Source organism: Amblyraja radiata, chromosome 4 (genome assembly GCF_010909765.2).
Source record: "Amblyraja radiata isolate CabotCenter1 chromosome 4, sAmbRad1.1.pri, whole genome shotgun sequence".
NCBI lineage: Eukaryota > Metazoa > Chordata > Chondrichthyes > Rajiformes > Rajidae > Amblyraja > Amblyraja radiata.
Window position 1 is genome coordinate 113,272,663 of NC_045959.1, and position 13,115 is coordinate 113,285,777.

Consider the following 13,115-nt stretch of genomic DNA (forward strand, 5'->3'; position numbering starts at 1 on the left):
TACCTGCCAGGCTTTGTCCCACACTTCCTCTCTTCCAGCTTTCATTCCTCCACTCCAACAATCAGTCTGAAAAAGGGCCCCGACCCGAAACGTTACCTATCCATGTTCTCCAGAGATGCTGCCTGATCCGCTGATTACTTATTTTGTAAATCAGCATCTGCATTTGCTTGTTTCTATGTTTCTATTAACACTTGTGCAATAATACTATGAAATAATGTAAAATAGAACCTTTAGTATTTTTAGCTTGTAACAAAAATAAACTTTTAGTTATTAAAAATGCCTTTATTTACAAAAATCCTGTATGGAAACATTACATTGTTACTGCGAGCCTGAAACTTTCTAGTCCCTAACACCAATTGTTTTAATAATGTAATTTGTTATAATACAAGGTTTCTTAGGACGTAACTGTTGCATTACAGCACAACTGCCTGCATTTGTTATCATATCAAGTTTTGTTTAATGAACAATATTAGAAAATAAAATGTTATTAAACTGAATTATGCAGTAGCTGGGTAAACTTCTGTACCAACCTGGCCAATCAAGTTGACCCTCTGTACCAGGGCCTTGGGCTATGAGATGTGGAAACGCTTCAGTGGCCCACAGATCTCAGGCAACATGCTGCTGAGACCCTGCTCCAGATCACCCTCACCAGCTTTGACAGAGCAGAGAGGAAAAACTGAAAGACGTTTAAAAATGAATGACTCTCCTGACAAAGGTAATTCTCTATTCCCAGCTTTACCTTTCGTCAGGGGATGTTGGGCTGTTGTATGGATTCAATCACTCATCCCATCCCACCCAAACTACCCACTCCCCAGGTACTTTCCCCAGCAACCACAGGAGATGTAACACCTGTCCCTATACTTCGTTCCTCACCTCCATCCAAGCACCCCATAAGTCCTTCCAGATATCCTTCTTTCAACATAATTGTATAAAGGGTAAGAGTTGTAAAAACAAGCCTGAAGGCTTTGTGCCCAATGCAAGGAGCATTCGTAATAAGGTGGATGGGTTGAATTTGCAGATAGTTATTAATGACTATGATATAGTTGGGATCACGGAGACATGGCTCCAGGGTGACCAAGGCTGGGAGCTGAACATCCAGAGATATTCAATATTCAGGAGGGATAGACAGAAAGGAAATGGAGGTGGGGTAGCGTTGCTGGTCAGAGAGGAATAGAAAGGAAGGACATTAGCTTGGAGGATGTGGAATCAATATGGGTAGAGCTGCGAAACACTATGGGGCAGAAAACGCTAGTGGGAGTTGTGTACAGGCCACCTAACAGTAGAAGTGGAGTTGCGGATGGCATCAAACAGGAAATTAGAAATGCGCGCAACAAAGGTAAAACAGTTATAATGGGTGACTTCAATCTACATATAGATTGGGTGAATTAAATTGGCAGGGGTGCTGAGGAAGAGGATTTCTTGGAATGTATGCGGGATAGTTTTCTAAACCAACATGTAGAGGAACCAATTAGAGAGCAGGGTATTGAGTAATGAGGAAGGGTTAGTTAGCAGTCTTGTTGTGCGTGGCCCCTTGGGCAAGAGTGACCATAATATGGTTGAGTTCTTCATTGGGATGGAGAGTGACATTGTTAATTCAGAAACAAGGGTTCTGAACTTAAAGAAAGGTAATGTGAATTGGCCAAGATAGACTGGCAATTGATTCTTAAAGGGTTGACGGCGGATATGCAATGGAAGGCATTTAAAGACCGCATGGATGAACTACAACAATTGTTCATCACAGTGGCAAAATAATAATTCAGGGAAGTTAGTGCATCCGTGGATAACAAGGGAAATCAGGGATAGTATCAAAACAAAAGATGAAGCATACAAATTAGCCAGAAAAAGCAGCCTACCAGAGGACTGGGAGAAATTCAGAGTCCAGCAGAGGAGGACAAAGGGCTTAATTAGGAAAGGGAAAATAGATTATGAAAGAAAACTGGCAGGGAACATAAAAACTGACCGCAAAAGCTTTTATAGATATATGAAGAGAAAAAGATTAGTTAAAACAAATGTAGGTCCCTTGCAGTCAGAAACAGGTGAATTGATCATGGGGAACATGGCAGAGCAATTGAATAACTACTTTGGTTCTGTCTTCACTATGCTAGGAGACTGCAAGGTGACTTGGATAGGTTGGGTGAGTGGGCAAAGGCATGGCAGATGCGGTGTAATGTGGATAAATGTGAGGCTATCCACTTTGAAGGCAAAAACAGGAAAGTAGACTATTATCTGAATGGTGGCCGATTAGGATGCAACGAAACCTGGGTGTCATGGTACACCAGTCATTGAAAGTAGGCATGCAGGTGCAGCAGGCAGTGAAGAAAGCGAATGGTATGTTAGCATTCATAGCAAAAGGATTTGAGTGTAGGAGCAGGCAGGTTCTACTGCAGTTGTACAGGGCCTTGGTGAGACCACACCTGGAGTATTGTGTACAGTTTTGGTCTCCAAATCTGAGGAAAGACATTCTTGCCATAGAGGGAGTACAGAGAAGGTTCACCAGACTGATTCCTGGGATGGCAGGACACGTGAAGAAAGACTGGATAGACTCGGCTTGTACTTGCTAGAATTTAGAAGATTCAGGGGGGATCTTATAGAAACTTACAAAATTCTTAAGGGGTTGGACAGGCTACATGCAAGAAAATTGTTCCCGATGTTGGGGAAGTCCAGAACAAGGGGTCACAGTTTAAGGATAAGGGGTAAGTCTTTTCGGACCGAGATGAGAAAAAAAAAATTCACACTGAGAGTGGTGAATCTGTGGACTTTTATGCCACAGAAAGTAGTTGAGGCCAGTTCATTTGCTATATTATAGAGGGAGTTGGATGTGGCCCTTGTGGCTAAAGAGATCAGGGGGTATGGAGAGAAGGCAGGTACAGGATACTGAGTTGGATGATCAGCCATGATCATATTGAATGGCGGTGCAGGCTCGAAGGGCCGAATGGCCTACTCCTGCACCTATTTTCTATGTTTCTATGAGACAGGTTTACATGTGCTTCATCTAACTTCATATAGTGCATCTGGTGTTCCTGATGCGGCCTCCTGTACATCGGCAACACCAAGCTCAGACTTGCCGACCTTTTCGCTGAACACTTATGCTCAGTCTGCCAAGGCTTGCAGGATACCCTGGTTGCTAATCATTTTAATTCCTCTTTCTATTCTGATACTGACTGGCCTTTCTGTTCTGGGCTATTGGCCATTGCCAAAGGGTTGCCACACAGAAACTAGAGAAACAACACGTCTTATGTATCTTACAACCCAACACAATGAGCATTTAATCCTCCAAATTTGGTTATCTACACAAACCTTCCCCTCTCCCTTATTCCCTCTATATAAACCCCTCCTTCTCCCTTCCCTACCACCCTCCCCTCCTCCCTGTGCCACACCTGGGCTCGCACTCCCCGTTAACCTACATTCCTTCTTCACAATTTTGCAACTCTGCAATGCTTTCGGCTCACACTTTCTGTTTTGTCATTTTTAACCTTTGTCCAACCATCTGCCCACCTAAAAACATGCCTTGCCTAAGTCGATCTATTACCTGCCAAGCTTTGTCCTGCCCCTCTTCTCTTTCAGGTCTCTTACCCCACCCACCCCCACAATTAGCCTCAAGATGGGAATGTCACCTATCCATATTCGATGATGATCCCTGACCTGCTTAGCTATTCCAGCACAGTGTCTTCTTTGATAATAGATGCAATTGCTTGCCAATTTGAAGTGGCAACCTTTAGAGACAATGGCGTCTCATTACTGTGGAAGGCTACATTTCTTTTCGGAGGGCAGCTTTTTTTCTGCTTGCCAATTTCCGAAGTAATTTTTAAATGGTCTCTTCTTCACCAACAAAATAGAATTATAACCAATTACGTCCACGTTTTCCCTCGTTCATTGATTGCGTTATATATATGGTTTGTAATGTGGAAAGGTGTTAGAGCAGACCTACTGTAATTTAAAAATTCGGCTAAAGCAAAATAATAAATTGTAATTCACCTTTCCCTTTTCCACCTTAGTCTGTGATTTGTAAATCCCTTTGTAATCAACAGGATCCTATGCTCTGCAGCAGGTCCTTGTGGAGTCCAGCAATTTAATTGCATTTTTGGTACTTACCTCAATTCAAATACAAGTTGATTGACAGACTTGTAATTTAGCCCAATTAATTTAAGCATCTGCTTTAACCCCTGCTGTAAAGGTAAGGGGCTGACCCATTGCGGCAACCTAATTGGCGAGTTTAGAAGAGTTTAGGAGAGTTTGAAAAAGTGTCATATTGAAGACCTCCTTCGACTATGTGGAAGACCTCCTTTGACTATGTTGAAGACTAGCTTCGGGAAAATTGGACACTGAATAGTGGAGAGTGAAGACAACCTCCTTCGACCTCCCTTTGACTAGGTTGAAGACTATCTACGACTACCTTTGACTACCTTTGATTACCTTCGACTACCCTCGATTACCTACGAATAACATGCCGACCTATCGACAAAAAATATCGATTTTTTTTCCATGGCAGCCTTTTTTTACACGTGGGCAGTGGGACAGCCCTTGTACAAGATGGAGCACTGACAAGAGTATATTAATTACAGTTGCTCATTTCAGCCTTGATGCTCTATCCCTGTCAATAATAGAATGGATTTAGTTCAGCCTGGTCAATAGAAATCCAATGGATGATAATCAATAATGAATAGAGTATGTGTCTAAAGCACGAGCTGATATCCACTCCCAATGTGGAAAAATATAGTGGTGCTTGAGGCCTCGGCTAATCAATACTGACATACCACTGCATCTACTAATCACAGCTCAACATAGGACATGACAGGGTAATGGTACCATGAACAAACTAATATTTCAGTGCTGAAATGTTGATATGCAGGCAGAAATAACATAGTGTGACTGCTGTGCATATTCTTAGCAATAATTGTGATATTTCAAAAGCTTTATCTCGGTTCCAACCTCTTTGTGTTGTACTCGTTCATTGAAGCAAACAGATCCATCTGTCTAATTTAAATAATTGGTGGAAATAATTATGTTTGCAATGTCTCATTGGAGGAGAGTGGGGGGGAGAGAGGAGGGGGGGGGAGAGGAGGGGGGGGGAGAGAGGAGGGGGGGGGAGAGAGGAGGGGGGGGAGAGAGGAGGGGGGGGGAGAGAGGAGGGGGGGGGAGAGAGGAGGGGGGGAGAGAGGAGGGGGGGGAGAGGGGGGGAGAGGGGAGGGGGGAGAGAGGGGGGGGGGAGAGGAGGGGGGGGGGGGGAGGGGGGGGGAGGGGGGGGGGGGGAGGGGGGGGGGGGGGGGGGGGGGGGAGGGAGAGAAGGAGAGAGGGATAGGCGGAGAGAGAGAGAGGTGGGGAGAGAGCGAGAGAGTGCCTTTTTATTTCAACCCAAACAACCATTTGCAGGCAGTGGTTTTTTACCTCTAACCATATTTTCATTTACAAACCAAATTAAGGGTACTCACAGTGCTGTAGACATTTGTTCAGTGTCATTCAGAGCTTAGAGTGACAGAGACTAATTGACAGAGCTCCATCTTGCAGAGATTAATTGAGGCACACCACTTCCTGGTTTTATAGTCCCTCCCCCCTGCCGCCAGCAGGGGCAGCAGAGAGAATGGGGAATTTTGTAAAAACATTAATATCTCTGTCATTATTCATCGACGGGAAAAATCCTCGGCACACACGTGGCGGAGGAGGGCTCTGAGCGAGGTGGCCAAAAATGACGCCGTAGGTGGCGGCGTTCTCTCGGAAATCGCAGCACAGAAGGCCAAAAGCGGTCAAGAACAGAGATTTAGTAATATAGATACTAGACCAAGTGCAGACCCGTTGGGTCTGTTCCCCCCACGTGCGGTTGTGGGGGGGGAGGCGGCATGCAGCGTCACACACTAACTATCCCCCCCCCCCCCCGCACTCACGCTAATTACCCCTCTTGATATTATATTAATATTATTTATTTGCTCCTTTTACCCCATAACCACCATATCTATTGACGCATAGCCCCCAACTTGCAGTCACATCTAGAGAGGGGGGGGGGGCGGCGGGAGTAGCTAGTGAGGGCAGAGAGAGAAGGGGCAGAGACAAAGAGAGAGACAGAGACACAGAGAGGGGCAAGAGGGATAGGGGGTGGAGAGGAGGAGAAGAGGGAGGGTGGGTGAGTGGGGAAAGGTGGGGGAGGAGGGGAGGAGAGAGAGAGGGTGAGAGTGAGGGGGAGAGAGAGGGGGTGCTGAGAGGGTGGTGAGGTGTGGATCAGGGAGGGTGGAGGGAAGAGGGTAGGGGGTGTGGAGGGGAGGGGGTTTAGGGGAGGGAGGGTGGGGGCGGGGCGGACACAGAGAGGGGGAGGGGGGAGGAGAGGGGGGGGGGAGGAGAGAGGGGGGAGAGGAGGAGAGAGAGGGTGTGCTGAGAGGGGGGTGAGATGAGGGGTGGGGGAGAGGTGGGAGCAGGGAGGGGGAAGGAGGGTGGATGGAACGGGGTAGGGGTGTGAGGAGGGGAGGGGGGTTTAGGGGAGGGACGGTGGGGGAGGGGAGGAGGGGAAGAAAAAGAGGGGAGAGAGGGAGAGGGGGGGGAAGAGGAGAGGGGGGGAAGAGGAGAGGGGGAAGAGGAGAGGGGGGGAGAGGAGAGGGAGGGGGGAGAGAGGAGAGGGGAGGAGAGGAGAGGGGGGAGGAGAGGAGAGGGGGGAGGAGGGGAGAGGGGGGAGGAGAGGAGAGGGGGGAGGGGAGGAGAGGGGGGAGAGGAGGAGAGGGGAGAGAGGAGGGGGAGGGGAGTGGAGGGGAGGGGGAGAGAGAGGGAGGGGGGAGAAGAAGGGAGAGGAGAGGGGGGAGAGAGGAGGGGGGGAGAGGAGAGGGGGGGAGAGGAGAGGGGGGGAAAGGAGAGGGGGGGAGAGGAGGGGGGGAGAGGAGAGGGGGGAGAGAGAGAAAGGGAGAGGGATAGGGAGAGGGATAGGGAGAGAGAGGTGGAGAGAGAGAGGAGGGGAGAGAGAGAGAGAAAGAGAGTGCCTTTTTACTTCAACCCAAGCAACCATTTGCAGGCAGTGCTTTTTTACCTCTAACCATATTTTCATTTTCAAACCAAATTAAGGGTACTCAGTGCTGTAGACATTTGTTCAGTGTCATTCAGAGCAGAGTGACAGACTAATTGACAGAGCTCTATCTTGCAGAGATTAATTGAGGCACACCACTTCCTGGTTTTATAGTCCCTCCCTCCCCCCTGCCGCCAGTGGGGGCAGCAGAGAGAATGGGAAATTTTGTAAAAACATTAATATCTCTGTCGTTATTCATCGACGGGAAAAATCCTCGGCACACATGCGGCGGAGGGGGCTCTGAGCGAGGTGGCCAAAAATGACGGCTGTAGGTGGCGGCGTTCTCTCAGAAATTGCAGCACAGGAGGCCAAAAGCGGTCAAGAACAGAGATTTAGTAATATAGATATATCTATATATATATAAGATGTTTAGCATGAAGAATTCACACAGAAATGCCCGACAACTGGATTATTTAAAAAATGGCGAAATCTGGGAGAAAAACCAATCGAGGCAATTTCCAGCTCTTGGCCAAATAAACCTTGCAACCTTACTATGTATGTAGGGGGCGCTGCACTGGCAGCGCCTGTCGGCAGCGTGTCCGTCTTTTTTCAACTTTTTTTATTTTTTTAGTATGTTTAAAAGTGTGTTTTTAATGTTTCTTTGTGTGTTATGTGTGGGGGGTGGTGAGGGGGGGTAAGGGGGAAACCGTTTTGGCCGCCTCTTCCATGGAGAGGCGACTTTTTCAGGCCGCCTCCCCCGTGGCCTAACAGCAAGGATCGGCGCCGACTTTCCCGGAGACGCGCCCGGAGCTTCAGCGGCGGGCACAGCGTGGACTCTCGGCGCGGAGCGGGTGAGACCTTGCTGGAGGGGAGCGCTCCGTTATGCTGGCCCGCGGCAGCCGGCAGCCTGAAGCAGCGGTCTGCAGAACTCCAGCTGGTGCGGCATCTACAGCCCGGGATCTCACGTTGGGGACCCGGGTGGAAGAAGCTTCCACCGCCGGCCCGCGGCCATCTTCTACCGCGGGCGTGGTATGGACTTAACATCACCCCTGGAGGGGAGCTTCGACCGCCGGCCCTGCAGACTGGTGCTTCCGGCTGCGGCACGGCAGGTACTTTAAAACTTTGACCGCCGGCCTGCGGCCTACACCAGCCTGAAGCCGCGGTCTCTGGTTGGGAAGAGCCGATCCTGGACTCACCTTGACTTTGACTTTGTCCCTTACCATCTGGACGCCCGCAGCAACGGCTGTGGAGGGTGGTGGTCCCGACCACGGGGGAAAATGGAGGAGGACTGGCCAAGCTCTGTGCCATCCACCACAGTGATGAATGCTGTGGTGGATGTTTGTGTAACATTTTTAATGTGGTTGTGTTCTTTATTATTGTACCGCTGCTGGCAACCCAAATACCACCGACCTTGGTTGTGTGGCAATAAAATTATTTCTAATTATTATTTCTATTTCCATCTTATCTCTTGTTTATAAACCTCCAGTTGAGCAATGGAGCTTGGAAGTGATTTGTGGGTCAAAAAGAACGTGCTGTTTTGCTGCACGGCATCATAAGTACAGAGTGTACAGCAATGAGGCTGTGATTGTGGTGGAAGAATGGATGTCACAGTTGGTGAATTTGCTAGTCCAGTTTAAAAAATTGTCATAACATTTTAGAAAATCTTACCATTATACGAAACAAGCCAAAAATAGTGTTTTAAGTGTGTAAATTTCATTTTCCAGGTCTTGGTCTACAGTGGATTACGGGTCTTCGAGTATTTATTCATACATTTTAAATGTGGTGACGTTTCCACCACTCTTTCAGGCAATGCATCCCAAACCCCATCTATTCTCTGGGTAAAAAAATGTTTTCTTCATCTCCCTGTAATCTTTTCACAAATATTCTAAGCCTCCTAGTTTTTAGCCACTCCACTAAAGGAATCAGGTCCTTCCAATTCACTCAACCTCGTAATTTCACACCTCAATTCAGACTGTCCTCTGTTTAACAGAAAACAACCTCAGTTTATCCAGTCTTCCCGAGTGACTGCAATCTTCCAATCCTGACGCCATCATTATAAATCTCCTCCACATCCTTTCCAATACAATTGCAATGTTCCTGATTTGGTGACGGGAATTGAATATTGAACACAGTTGTATGCAGTTTTAGCATGACTTCTTTTCTCTTACAAAAGAAATCATCTGAGTATACTTATTAATCTCTCCTTTATTCTACAGAATCTGTGGGGTGGCACACCAAGGTTTTTCTGTTTCTTCATATCTCTTAATATCTTCCTATTTATTGCATGTTTGGTGCCTTGTTACAATTTCACAACTGCCTTAACTTGCACATCATTGCATTATGTTCAGTTCCCCATCTCAGTCCAACTGACCAGACCTCTTAATTTGATCCTGTGGATTTTGATCTTGGGATCCAAGTCCATGGTTCCCTGAATGTGACACCACACATAGAGTGGAAAAGAAGGTGTATGGTATGCTTGCTTTCATCAGTCAAGGCATTAGGTATAAGTCATGTTGCATTTTTATAGAACTATGGTTTAGGTTCCATTTGGGGTATTGTAAAATTCTGGTCGCCCCTTCAAAAGAAGATTATGGAGGTGTTAGCTTTGGAGAGGGTGCAGAAGAATTTTACCAGGATGCCTTTTTGATTGGAGGGTATTATTTATAAAGTGAGATTGGACAAACATGGATTGTTTATTCGGGAACATGAGAGGTTGAGGGAAGACCTGATAGACGTGAATAAGATTGAGAGATACAGATAGTCAAAAGCTTTTCCCCGAGGGTGGAAATGTCAATGACATGGGCACAGAGGGGGAAAGTTCAAATGGGGCAAGTGTTTTTTACACAGTGTGGTGGATGTCTGGAACATACTGTCAAGGATGGTGGTGGAAGCAGATTTGATAATGGCATTAAAGAGCTGTTTAGATACTTATATGAATATTCACAGAGTGGAAGGATGTTAACTACACGCAGGCAAAAGGGATCAACTTGGCTTAATGTTTGGTACTCACATTGTGGGTCAAAAGGCATGTACCTGTGCTGCACTGTTTTATACTCAACAACCTCTCAGTCAAGGTCAACAAAACTAAGGAACTTAGACTTCAGTAAGGATAAGTTGGGAAACATTGTATCAGTTTTGTTTGTAGGTCGACAGTGGAGAGAATAAGTGAGTTTGGTATTCCGACTGCGCATGCCCAGGTCATAGGTCACTCGCTATAAACATTCTCGGCAACTGTGGTGCTGCTTTGTGTGCAGGCCTGCGTTTCATCCGTGGTCGGGCCCGGGTCTCCGGCAGGCGCTGTTGAGTTGCTGCTGGGCCGTCCCCGTCTCCCGGGTGTCCCGTCCCTGTCTGGGGTGGCCCTGGGCTGGTGGGGCAGTGGCGGTCCCAGACTTGCAGTCGGCGCGGAGGGGAGGTGCTGGTTCCAGCTCGGCTCTGCCTGTTGGCCGGCAGCCAGGGCGCAGGTCTGGAGCGGTGGCGGCCCCGGACTTGCAGCTGGCGTGAGGTGGAGGCGCTGGTTGTAAAATAAACGACTTACCTTGTGTTTTGTCCCGTACGGGAGATCCATCCCGAAGTCGCTTTTTTATTTTACTTCAGCGATTTAATTGTCCCGCGGTTTTTAAAAAGAAATTCACAGAACGGCAGTCGGAACGATTATTCAGCATTAGGTAGAAGCCCGCGGAGATATATATCGGACAGGCAGGAGAAAACGGCATTTTAACCCCGCCCCCCCCCCCCCTCAACGGCGCCAAAGTCGCACACATGGCCAGTGACAGAACTGCAGCACCGCTGAAAGTAAGTTTTGTAACATACCTACTTATTAGGAGTTTCAAAATGCTGAGACGATCTCTGAAGACTTGTCCTGGCGTAGCACATTAATGTAATCATGAAAAGAGGCGCGCCAACACTTCTACTTTCTCACAAGTTTAAAGAGTTTCAATATGTCCTCGAACAGGTGCACTGTAGAAAATATCTTGATTGGTTGGTGCGGTGGCGGCCCCGGACTTGCAGCTGGCGTGAGGTGGAGGCGCTGGTTCCAGCAGTTGTTTGGCCCAGCGGGGCAGGCGGAGTTGTGCTGGGGTTGCCGCTTCTCTGCGCTGGCTGTGGGCCTGGGGACCGCTGCTCTGGGCCGGCGTCCCGTTGGTCCGGACATCTCCAGCCGCCCCCTGGGCAGGAATGGGACACTCGGGAAGACGGGGGAACGGGTGGGGGGTCCAGTGGCGATTCGGCAGCGCTTGCGGCGCCACGGACCCGGGTTCAATTCTGGCCGCGGATGAGGCGCGGGTCTGTGTGTGTACAGCTGCTGAGAATGTCTCTCCGCCAGTCCAGTCTTCCTCCCCCATCCCCACCACACGCATCTCCCACTCGCATCTGCCCCTATCTTGCTGTTAAACCCCACTCTTCCGCTCCCTGACAACACCGTTCCTCAGATTAAATATATTTTTGCACATAAATCATGAATACAGATAAGAATTTAGAAATAGTTTATACAGCCAGCGAGTGACCTTTGACAAATCCCATAATTCCTTGCGTTTTTCAGAATACCAAACTTGCTTATTATAGCAATGTTACAACATTTTGAGATTTAAAAAATCAAGTCTGCAATTTATCCCATCAGATAAAGCATAAAAAGAAGTTTAATTTGACACCTAATTCACTTTCATATCTTCAGTATTAAAAACGATATGGCCATTTTCATACTCTGAAATTAGCATCTTGTTCCCTATTGCTTTTCCATTGACTTAACTCAAAAGCTGTGATCGAGGACAGTCAAAAGCCCATAACTTCCTTTAAAATTAAGAGAACTGAATGACATTTTCAGTTATTATAGATTGAAGCATTCTGAAACAAATATGAAACAATCTTACTTGGATGACCTGAAATTAAAGTATATAATTAGTTAGTTACCTAATTGTAGCTAATTACAAAATTCAATTACTAGATCTAAACATCTATCCATTTCTTAAGTTAAGAAAAGGTTAACATTTTTAAATAGCCTAAGTGTCCAAATAACATTCACACTCGAATTCACAATATAACATGATTTTTAAATCTCATTGTCATGAATTTATAGGCCAAATGGAAGGAATTTAGTATTTAATTCCAGTAAATGAATGGCCATTTTAATCATCTAGCGAGTGAGATTTTGTGGAACGCGATCGATTGGAACGTTGCGGTTTGCGGTGAATTTAAACCCCATATCGGCAGGAATAACACTGCCAGTTCGTATATTTACATAATCACATTTTCGTTTGATTAAAGTAATCCTAAGAAGCAAGTTTATATGTAAAATAAACGACTTACCTTGTGTTTTGTCCCGTACGGGAGATCCATCCCGAAGTCGCTTTTTTATTTTACTTCAGCGATTTAATTGTCCCGCGGTTTTTAAAAAGAAATTCACAGAACGGCAGTCGGAACGATTATTCAGCATTAGGTAGAAGCCCGCGAAGATATATATCGGACAGGCAGGAGAAAACGGCATTTTAACCCCGCCCCCCCCCCCTCAACGGCGCCAAAGTCGCACACACGGCCAGTGACAGAACTGCAGCACCGCTGAAAGTAAGTTTTGTAACATACCTACTTATTAGGAGTTTCAAAATGCTGAGACGATCTCTGAAGACTTGTCCTGGCGTAGCACATTAATGTAATCATGAAAAGAGGCGCGCCAACACTTCTACTTTCTCACAAGTTTAAAGAGTTTCAATATGTCCTCGAACAGGTGCACTGTAGAAAATATCTTGATTGGTTGCATCGTAGCCTGGCACTGCAGTTCCAACAAAGAGTAATGCTAAAGGTTGTTTAGAGAGTGCACTCAGCTCAGTCCATCACAGGCTCAGCCCTCCGTACCATGGGAAGCATCTATATGAGGTAGCTGCTTCAATACTCCACTATTTATCAGCAAGGAAAATAGCTATTATTGAACCTGATGGAGTGGAACATCAGGCTTCTGTATCTCCGTGCCCTCTTCTCGTTGTCAAGGTTGGGCTGGAGGCACAAAAGCCAAAAGTACAAAAGTCCCACTCCATTAGGTTCAGAAACAACTATTTGCCTGGAGCCACCAGGTTCTTGAACTGATCTGCACAATCGTCATTCTGCGATGGTAACTGAAAACTATGAGCCATCAATTGCACTACCATGG

General features: G+C 46.8%; 1 protein-coding gene across 2 annotated transcripts in view; it reads left to right on the plus strand.

Annotated features, from left to right (window-relative positions):
- LOC116972495 overlaps positions 1–13,115 on the plus strand; it is a 140,446-nt gene that overhangs the window by 74,642 nt on the left and 52,689 nt on the right. The gene's annotated exons all lie outside the window — the stretch shown is intronic.